The 10,811-nt window shown below is 38.5% G+C and overlaps 1 pseudogene; it reads right to left on the bottom strand.

Annotated features, from left to right (window-relative positions):
- Positions 1–730: 730 nt before the first annotated feature.
- LOC132283638 (small nucleolar RNA R71) lies at positions 731–829 on the bottom strand (annotated as a pseudogene).
- Between the last annotated feature and the right edge of the window lie 9,982 nt (positions 830–10,811).

Consider the following 10,811-nt stretch of genomic DNA (forward strand, 5'->3'; position numbering starts at 1 on the left):
CATTGTGCATGTATGGTCATAAATCATTAAGACCCACTCTTGTCTCTTTAAATTTTCATCTCGAATCCATTGTTCGAAACCCTAGGGGAAGAGGTAGTTCTAGTCAATCCATTTCATCAATGGAAGGACACAATGAGGACCATGTGGATGACCTTGGTCACATAGACCAACAAGGTATCCTCCACCCCAATGTGCATCATGATAACATGCAAGTACCATTAGGCATGCCAAGGCCATATGTTCATCCACCACAACAACAAGGCCAAGTTCCATTGGGAATGCCAAGGCTAATCTATGCTCCACCACCTCCCATCATTCAAGGCAACCAAGGTGCCCATGTTGTACCTCCAATTGCTAATTCTCCCCTTGCTTTAAGAGATCACTATGTGCCTAATGAATATAATGCACCCACATGCATTCAATTGCCACCATTTAGAGTACACCACTATGAAATCAAGCCGCAAACCATTCAAATGCTTCCTGATTATCATGGACTTCCAAGTGAAGAACCTTACAAACATTTGGATGAGTTTCTTGAAGTATGTTCCACTGTAAAATATACGGACATGCTGGAAGAGGTCTTAAGGCTTAAACTTTTTTCATTCACCCTTAAAGACAAGGTGAAATATTGGTTTAATAATCTTAGGCCTTTTTCAATAACTTCTTGGGTGAAAATGCAACAAGAGTTCTTGAAGAAGTACTATCCGGTTTCTAAGACCAATGCCATGAGAACCTCAATTCGAGAATTTTCACATGGGGATGGAGAAACATTTCATGAGGCATGGGAACGCTTTAATGAATTGCTTAGGAAGTGTCCACATCATGATATGCCCAAATGACAATTAGTTCAATATTTCTTTGAGAGATTATCGGACAATTACAAAGGTATGGTTGATGCTTCCATGGGGGGCTCTTACATTGATAGGCATGAGGATGACGTGTGGCGTCTTTATGAGAGCATGAGTAAAAATTCTTTGCATCGTACTTTATCTTTAAAGAATAGTAGAAATTCTTGTGGTAGGAAGAGTGTTGGCTTACATCGAGTCGACCACTCCAATGAAATTGCCGCCGAAATGAAATCATTATCTCAAAGGTTTGATCAATTTTTGATGAACCAAAACTCGGCGAATCAAGTATCTTCTTTCCCTAACCATTTTCATCATGCATCTAATGAGACATGTATGACTTATTTAAGTGTTTTACATTCTACTTCCAATTGTCCCCATGGACATGTGCAAAGTGAGCATCATGAACAAGCAAATACTGTTTTTACTAATCAAGGGAACAATCGTTATGGAAATCATTACAATCCTAGTTGAAGGAATCACCCGAATTTCTCTTGGAAAAACTAAGGGGAGGGCTCAAACCCTTCCTATGGTGGTTTTCAAGGAAAGTACATTCCACCTCCATTACAAGGCCAAGGTTCCCAAGGTTTTAGATCATCATACCAATCACAAGGAAACCAATTTTCAAATTCTCATTTTCCCAATCAATTATATTCCCAAGGAAATGTTAGAAGTCCCGCTTTTGAAGAAAAAGTTTTAACCGCTTTGGGCACTTTAGAGGCAAACACACAATTACTTCATTCTCACTCTCAATCCATTGCAAAGCTAGAAACCCAAGTAGGGCAAATAGCTAGCACTTTAAATGCAAGAGCGAAGGGAAAAATGCCTTTGAATGCCCCGCAAAAGCAATAATGTGTTGTGGAGACTTATTCCTCATCGGAAGGTCACACAATAGAGTATGTCAATGTGGTGACTACCTTGAGAAGTGGAAAGATTATGGACAACCAAGTGGGTATGTCTAATGAAGAGAGTGAACCGGTGCAACCACAAGTTGACACCCGTCCCGTTTCATATCATATTCCTCCTTTATTGCATGTGCATGACCATATAAATGAGAATGTGTTGAAAAGTGATTTGAAAAATGATTTTGAAAAAAAAGATTTGCAAAATGATTTGAAAACTTCTTGTGTTGAAGAGACTTCAAAGAAAAATTATGAAAAGGTTTTTGAACTAAAAACTCCATTTCCGGATACCTTAAAAGGATCCATTTCAAATGACAAGCAAAAGGCCAAAGTAAATGAAATCATGGACGTGTTTAGGCAAGTGAAAGTCAATCTTCCACTTTTGGATGAAATCAAGCAAATTCCGGCCTATGCCAAATTCTTGAAAAACTTGTGCACCCAAAAGAGGAAGAACAAAAGCCAAGCACCTAGAAAAGTGGTCTTAACCGAACAAGTAAGCTCAATTTTACAGCATAACACTCTTCCAAAGTTTAAGGACCCCGGTTCACCTACTACTTCATGCATCATTGGTGATCATATCATTGATCGGGCTCTTCTTGAACTAGGAGCTAGTGTTAACCTTTTTCCATACTCGGTTTATGTCAAATTAGGCTTAGGAGACTTAAAACCAACGTCGGTAGTTTTACAACTTGCCGACCGATCAATCAAAATGCCTAGGGGTATCATCGAGGACGTATTGATTAAAATTGATAAATTCTTCTTTCCCGTTGATTTCGTTGTCATTGACACGGAACCGGTTCCAAATCCTAAGAGCCAAATTCCTGTTATCCTTGGCCGTCCTTTCTTGGCAACCGCGAATGCCAATATTAATTGTAGGACGGGGATAATGAAGATCTCATTTGGCCACATGAAGGTAAAGTTGAATATTTTCAATCCAACCCCCAACTCAGTTGACAAGCATGAAGAGATTAATGTTGTAGAGAAATGTGATGACCTTAAAAGTGAAGGAATTGAGTTTTTGTGTGAGACCAAAGTTTCAAAAAGTCCATCTTCAACCTTGAAACCAAAGAAAGTTGTTTCAAAATCTTGTTTTGAAAGGGCGTGGAAGCCCAAAGATTATTTTGACCAAGAACCGAAAACGTTTTTTAAGCTTAATCCAACAAGTTCCTTAAAGAACCATTTGTTAGGTGGAGTTCAAAGCACTTATCACCCCATTGAGGAAGGGATGCACTACAAGATATTTGATCCAGGCTAAAAGAGCCCAACGTCTTGCTAGAGACGTTAAAGACTAGCAAGACATTTCGTAGGGTGTCAAAACCCTATTCCTCCCTCATTTCTATCTTTAATTTCATTTTTTGAGAAGTCTAGATATTGGTTTTGGGTTCATTTGCATTGCTAGGAACTTTGATTAGGATTGCATGCACTTTTATGTTGAAATTGAGCATTTTGCATAAGTTCGATCGATCTCTAAGGAAGATTCGATCGATCGAATTTCTACCTACATCCAACACTTAGAAAATTTTCGACCTGCATCCAAATCACCTCTCTATCCCATCGTTCGAACTTGTTCTCAGATCGATCATAAGTTCTTAGATCGATCCAAACTTCAAGTTCGATCGATCTTGAGTTCCAACATTTAGAAAAAATTTTGAATCCAAAACTTGCATATTTTTAGCTCTTTGTCAGATCGATCGAACATTTTGTTCAGATCGATCTCTGTTCTTCATATCACTATCTTTGACTTTGCTTTGACTTTTTAATTTTAAAATTTCAAAAATATTTATTTGTTTATTTTATTTTATTTTATTTTCCAAAAATCCTAAAAAGATTTTATTTTATTTTAATTCTTCAAAAATCCAAATTTTTTTTTTTTTTAAAATTTTTAATTTTTAATTAAAAAAAAAAAAAAATTTCAAATGAGAGATCATTTCAGTTCGATCGATTTGAGATTTCAGTTCGATTGATCGAATTGGTTCGGGGAAGTTTTTAAAAATAGAACCGAGGGTTTGTAGATCGATTCCAAAAATTGATATAACCCTCTCAAGCCCTAACCCTCTCATCGCCGCTGCACCCACCTTCTCTATCTCCGGCGAACACCTCTGGCGAGCTTCATCTCATCCCGAATCTCTCTCTCTCTCCTCTCGGATCTTTATCTCATCTTCATCTCATCTTATCCTTCGATTTGGGTAAGATCCGAATCTCATCTTGTATTTTAAGCTTCGTTTTGCTTCATACATGCTTTAAATGTTAGATCCATGCTACTTTGATGATGAAAATCTCCATGGATGAAGCTTCGACTCACTTTGTATATATGTGTATATATATTTTGTTAGATTTTTAATTTTCGATTTGATTTTGGGAGTATGGGCCATCTTAGGTGATTAGGATTGATGCTTTGTGTGTTGATAGGCCTACGACCTTGTTAGTGAAGGCCCCATGGCATCCACGTCACAGATTTGTGATTGTCCACGTTCTTCGCAGAGTTCGATCGATCGAACATATTTCTCAGATTGATCAAGTGAGATCGATCGAACTTAGTTCCTTAATTTCTCAGATCGATCATGTGAGATCGATCTCACAATTTTTTGATTGATCGAACTTCACAGATTTCATATACACATTCCATGCATCTTATCTTGTGTCCATGCTATCTTATTCATGCCCAATGCTTGTGATTCTCCACATTGGATGCATTTTACACTTATACTGCTTAGCATGTTCATATCCTGTCACTTCCATAGATTCATGTCATTTATCTATTTTGTCTATCTTACTTGACATACATGATTCTATTTTGTGCTTTAAATTCTTTAGTCTGGTACTGACTTCCCTTGCAAGTTTTCAATTATTTTACAGGCCATGGCTCGGGTCAAGACTGTAGCCCACAGACACTATCACTGCCGAGGCAGGCAGACTTTGGATGACGGGGCCAGTCCATCTCATGCCCAGGACCGCATACAAGAGGAGCCAGCTGAGCCCACACAGTCTCCCCATTTTGACAGTAGATTACACTCTGATGCTGGTGCATCTCCTTCCCATTCGGCAGAGGCTGAGCATACTTCACCTCCATTAGCTCAGCCAGCTCAGCCAGACGAGGAGTTAGACCATCCATTACGTAGATATTCACGCCTTCCAGTAGCGCACGAGTCAGTCTTCGATACAGATTTCTTTTCTCGGTCGGTACTTACTCGATCAGCTTATGATGATATACTACGGAGGGGCCTTGCAACCATTCTTGCCCCTGTCACATACTCAGTGTACCCAAGGCTAGTACGGATGTTCTTCCAGAACCTCCGGCCTGCCCCGCGTAACACGGCGGAGCTGAGGACCTCCATTGATGGCCATCTGATTTCTATCACTGTGGACACATTATCCAGATCATGTCATTGTCTACATAACTACCCTCTAGAGCTACAGGAGACATATCCCAGGCTATACCGGCCTTCATATGCAGATATGGCCGTTTTTCTCATAGGTTATTATGCCGATGGCGAGACCTTCGCCACCCGCATTTATTTGCCAGATAACTTGTGGTTCTTTGACTCAGTCTTGTTCCGCAACGTCTTCATGGCCGGCGCCGGCCATAAGATTCAGCGGAGAGGCGACTACTTGACAGCTCTATACGCTTTCTATATAGGGCATTGGCTATCTATTCTTATGCTCATTTGGAGCGTGATGAGGAAGCTCTATGATGATCACATTAGCAAGGAACGGCCCAAAAGAGCTAAGTCTCTCCCATTTGACCACTTCATCACCCAGATTTTACCAAACCAACGCTATCCTTTCCATCCACATGAGCGCCCTGAGAGAGGATCCTGCTGGTTCAGAAAGAAGGACTGGGATAAGAGCTACAATGCTATTATCAAGAGATTACAGGATGACGCAGTAGAGGCGGCAGAAGAGCTGCAGGTTGAGGAGGCAGCAGCAGTAGCCGACCCGGTAGTGGACGACACAACAGTTGATCCAGCTGCCGTACACATGGACATTGATTTAGAGCAGCCTGCCGAGGACGCAGAACAGCACTCTCCAGCTGGGTCACCCATTTATGCATAGGAGCAGACTCAAGATCATCATTCTCACGATCCAGCACCTGAGGCTCCAGATCACATACCCAGCTTTGGAGAGCGTCTTTAGACTCTGGAGGACAAAGTGGTATCTATCCGTGCAGAGACTATCGCCCTCAGAGCTGACATTGCTTCCCTCCGCACGGATGTCATGGCCGCATTTCGTGATCTATCTCGAGACATCTGCAGAGCACGCCCTGCCCATCATGCCTCATCCACCTGAGATTCCCAGTCCCTCTTCCTTATTATACTTGATATTTGTGATACTTGCTACATTTTTGTCACTGTATACTATTTTTGCAGTTGGTCTATTGGCTTTGATTTTATGATGTACTATGCACTTTATCCTGCCTTATATATATGCTTTCTTTATGGATGTCATATTCTTATATTCTTATATCTATCCATTTGACTCTATCATGTGCATCTCAGTGACTTCAGTGAAAGATAGTACTGCCCAAAATTTTCAGGACCACCCTTATACCTTTCTCTATTTTCAGTTGCTATCCCATTTACACTTGCATGACCATTGTGCACTGTATTATCCTTTTTGTTATTTGATGAGTTTATCCGAGTGCCAAATTTCAGGACCACAGTTTATCCCAAGTTTTGGGGGCCGGGGGGGGGGGGGGGGGGGGGCTATGCCACCCACTTTGGATACTTTTGTCCCAGCCATTTTTTGCCTTAATTGCACTGGTATACTCTATCCTTTTGTTCTCTTTGCACATTGAGGACATTGTGCCATTTAAGTTTGGGGGTAATGGTGCTTTGCAGTGTTTGTTTTTAAATGCAAAATTTTGAGCATGTCTTGTGTATTTGAGAGATTTTCTATGATTGGTCCATGCTAGCTATGATTTTGATCTTTTAAGGACTATATTGCTTAGAATTTAAAAATTGCTTGACTTGAGAGTCCAATACTCCTTGTATGCCTTATGGATGCCATTTAGGAGTAAATTTTTTGAAAGATTGATATCATGCTTGCACTTTTGGTCCACATCATCCTGATTTTGTGATTGTTTTGAAATTCATTCTAGAATTCTACACAAGCACAGGCGCACACTAGCATTCATTTGTGGGGTACATGCTTTGTTGATTATTGATTTGGTTATATCCCAATTGGGCTAGTAGTGCATTGAAAGCTTTCATTTTGACAAAAGTGGATAACAATCCCTTTTCATTGAGTAGCCAGGATTTTAGCCTCATTAAGCACTGAAGTTCTTGCGCCAAAAGGTGGAAGGCCCAAACTCTAGGTTAATAATTGAATATAAAAAAATTGAATATAAAAAAAAAGAAAAAAAAAAAGAAAAAGTTGCAAAAGCAATAAAAAAGTGAGGACTTCTCCCAAAAGGCGAGAAGTGGGAAATGATTAGATGGAAGTTGTCTTGATTTAGAGCTTAGGTGATTTGAGCTTGTAAGTTCGTAGGGGTGTTTGAACACCTAATGCCCTAAAGCCGTCTGGTTTGGGAGTCATTGACCTAACGCTTGACCTCATGAATCGCTAGAATGCTTAATAGATCAACACATTGCACTATGCTTCCATCTTTGATCCAATAAAAAAAAAAATAAGTGAAAAGAATAAGCGCACCTAGAACAATAAAGCTTTAATAAAAGGTCCACTTTTTATCTTAATGATCGGTACTAGATTTGTGTGCTAGTTTGAGGGTAAGGATATGATTAATTCTTTAGTTGGCTAAGATAGTAACACACTTGATGCCGGTTTACTAAAAAAGGATTCGAGAGTTGTTTTGATTTGCATGATCATTTCCTTGATGTGTGGAGGACCATACTTGCTTGCTTGATGTTAAGATTTTGGAAAATTGCTCAAAATGTTTGAAAAATTGCATACTTGAGGTAGTTTTCTCCCAATGCTTGTTTGTAATATTGGTGCCTCTTTTGTGATAATGAGCTTAATGTTTGTGGGTATCATTTCTGGAAACCCTCACCAGACTTTCTCATCCACTAGGGGTAACCTAGGGGTTTAAAAGGCTTGTTGCATATACTAAGTGCAATCGTGTTCCCTATGAAAGTGGCATTATCCATTTATTGCTTTCTAGTTCATAGTTGTATAGTTGTTCATTCATTCCTTTACTTTCTAGTTCATTGCTAAGGACTAGCAATATTTAAGTTTGGGGGTGTGATGAGCGCTGAAAAATGCGTATTTAAACCCCTTAAGCTTAGGTATTCGAGGACCTTTATCTGTCTTTTTTTACCGTTTTGTATTGATTGCGTGTTATTTCCATTTTTAGGTACCTATCCCCAAAAAAGCTAACTCAGCCAAATAAGAGTATAATTGAAGCAATTCTGGGATGAATCAAAGAAAGGAGCAAAGTAGAACAAAAAGAAGTAAATGGTGGAATTTCAGCAACTTCGATCGATCTCAAGAAAAGTTCGATCGATCCAACTTTCATCGATCTCAGCACTTCAAGATGGATCTGAGTCATGTTTGTCCCTGTTAAAAAAGATATCAAAAGTTCAATTGATCCAACTTCCTTCTCTAATCGATCGAACATTCTTGTCCTTATCTAAATGATTGATCTTATCTAGTTATACCACCCTACCAACTACTTTTGTCCTTTTCCCAAAAATATCTCAGATTTGTTTTTATCCAAAAAGGCACCACCATCATGGATCGATCCAGCCTAAGTTCGATAGACTCAGCCATGTTCGATTGATCCAAGTCCAAGGTTCGATCGATCGAACTTCCTCCAGTGCGAAAAAGTTAAATTTCCAGCTCAGAAAAAGTTATCCTTTATCTAATCATTGGAGAATATTTGTTGTACGACCCCAGCTCATTTTGGGAGTCATTTGACCTACCTATATAAGATAAGGATTACTTTTTGTATCATATCATACATTGTAGAACTCTTAGGGAGGAAGCAAAGAAGAGGAGGAGGCTAGAGACACCATTGGAGACTCTTTATCAACCAAGGAGCAGATTTCTTCCATGGAGTTTACTCTTGAGGGTTGGAGGACATCATCCATGAATGGCTAGACATCCTCTTGGTGCTAGAGTTAGCCCTAAGCATGCTTTCTACTTCTTGATTTATGTATTTTTGAGGGGATTTGTATTGTGATTCATGTCTTGACACTCTTATATATATAGATTTTGTTTATTCAATAATTTATGTGGTTTAATGCTTCCAATTGATCATTTCATTCTATCCATATGTCTATGTATGCTAGAATAGATGTTCATGTGTTTGTCTCTATTTCTTGTGTTATTGATGCATGTCTATGTGTATTGATGCTATAGATCTAGAGATTGTTAAGACATAGTGCTTAATGTCATGTTCTTGTGGTTTATTTGATGGTTCATACTCATTGCTTGATGGATTGTACCTCTTCCTTAGTTTAATTAGTTTAATTTCATGTCATTAGCTTAGTTATAGAGCAGTTGTTAAATGGGAGGATAATCCATGCTTGTTGTTGATGCTCCATACTTAAGAAAGCAAGTAACATGTATCTCTAACCTTGTGATGTGTTTGGATTGTGAGCTTAAAGAAAGGATTAATGGTTTAATTTGATATGTTGTGCTATCCACCATGTTGTTTAGACAATATATGCTTAATTTGTCATCCATGCTTGTTGAAACAACCACACACACACACTTTGTTGCAATACATGTTCTTCCCCTCATTAATCATTCATTAAAGGTGTAGAAAAGCTATGCTTAGTGGTGATCTCTAAACCCCAAGATCTTTTTCTCTTTTATTCTCTCTATTGCATTATTGTTTACTTTAGTTTAATTTGCATCTAGTTTAATTCAACCAACCAACCACTATTTTGATCGCTCGACCTACTAACCCTAATTTTGATTCCTCAATCTAGTACGACACCTCAATCCCTTGGGATGATCCCTTCTCACTCATACTACATAGTATAGGTGTTAAACGGTTTATAAATTTGAAGTATGATGCCCACTTGACACTAATTTCCAAACTCAAAGTGTTGTGCATTATTTTGTGCACACGCTTGAGAAGCCATCAATGCCTTAGAATCCTTAAACAATAAATATTTAAGTTCGTAGTAGAGTTCTGGGTTGATTCGCGTAACAATGCTCGGTCCGTTGTTACAGTGCTCGAGCCTTGGGGGTAAAGCATGAGCCTTGGATGAAAAGCTCGAGCCTGAAAGGAAAAGCTCGAGCAATTGGATGAAAAGCTCGAGCCTAAAAGGAAAAGCTCGAGCAGTTGGGTGAAAAGCTCAAGCCTGAAGTAGGATGCTCGAGCCTGAAGCAGGGTGCTCGAGCAATTAGGACAAAAGCTTGAGCCTTACCTAGTGATGTTTCGGAAACAGTGTTGTATTAATTTTTATTGAATTTGAGGAGTCCTAATCATTAAATAAGGATTAGGAATGAGTTTAAATAAATTTTAAACAAACTTAAATATATCAATGCATGCTATTTGATTCTTTGAGAAATGAATGGATTTAATCTTTAGTTTGTTCTAACAATTAAGATTAAATATATAGCATGAATTAGATATATAGAATGCTTATTTGATTGTATATTAAAATATTAGTCTGTTTAAGATTCAGTATGTGTAGAATATGGAATGTAGGAAGCTTAAATAATTTTATAAGTCATTTCTATTTTGTGATAACATGATATCATATTATTATGTTTATTCTGGATTATTTGATGTATTTCTTTAATTGTTACATCAACTGTTGGATTGTATAGATGTAGTGCACCAATATGGGATGGTGGCACTCTAGCGATGGATTAACTTATTAGTTAAGTCCTACCTAGTTTATAAGGGAATGGATTAACTAAAATGTTAAGTCCTACTTATATTCGTGTCAGGTCAACTGAACAAGTTAGATGATACATAGTGGATTAATGTAGATTGGATATATATATATATAGATATATGTCATGATATGAGTTTGAGTCTCAGGATCAGTGGATAGGGTGCGTATATTGCCATGGATGTGTAGCTAGATTTAGTGTGGTTGTGTGCCCTGGTAGGTCTAGGTACCCATGCACATTATATGTACATTTT

This window comes from Cornus florida, unplaced genomic scaffold (assembly GCF_030987335.1).
Source record: "Cornus florida cultivar Cherokee Brave unplaced genomic scaffold, ASM3098733v1 CherokeeBrave_3.0.0_Hap2_Chr01, whole genome shotgun sequence".
In the NCBI taxonomy this organism is placed as follows: domain Eukaryota; kingdom Viridiplantae; phylum Streptophyta; class Magnoliopsida; order Cornales; family Cornaceae; genus Cornus; species Cornus florida.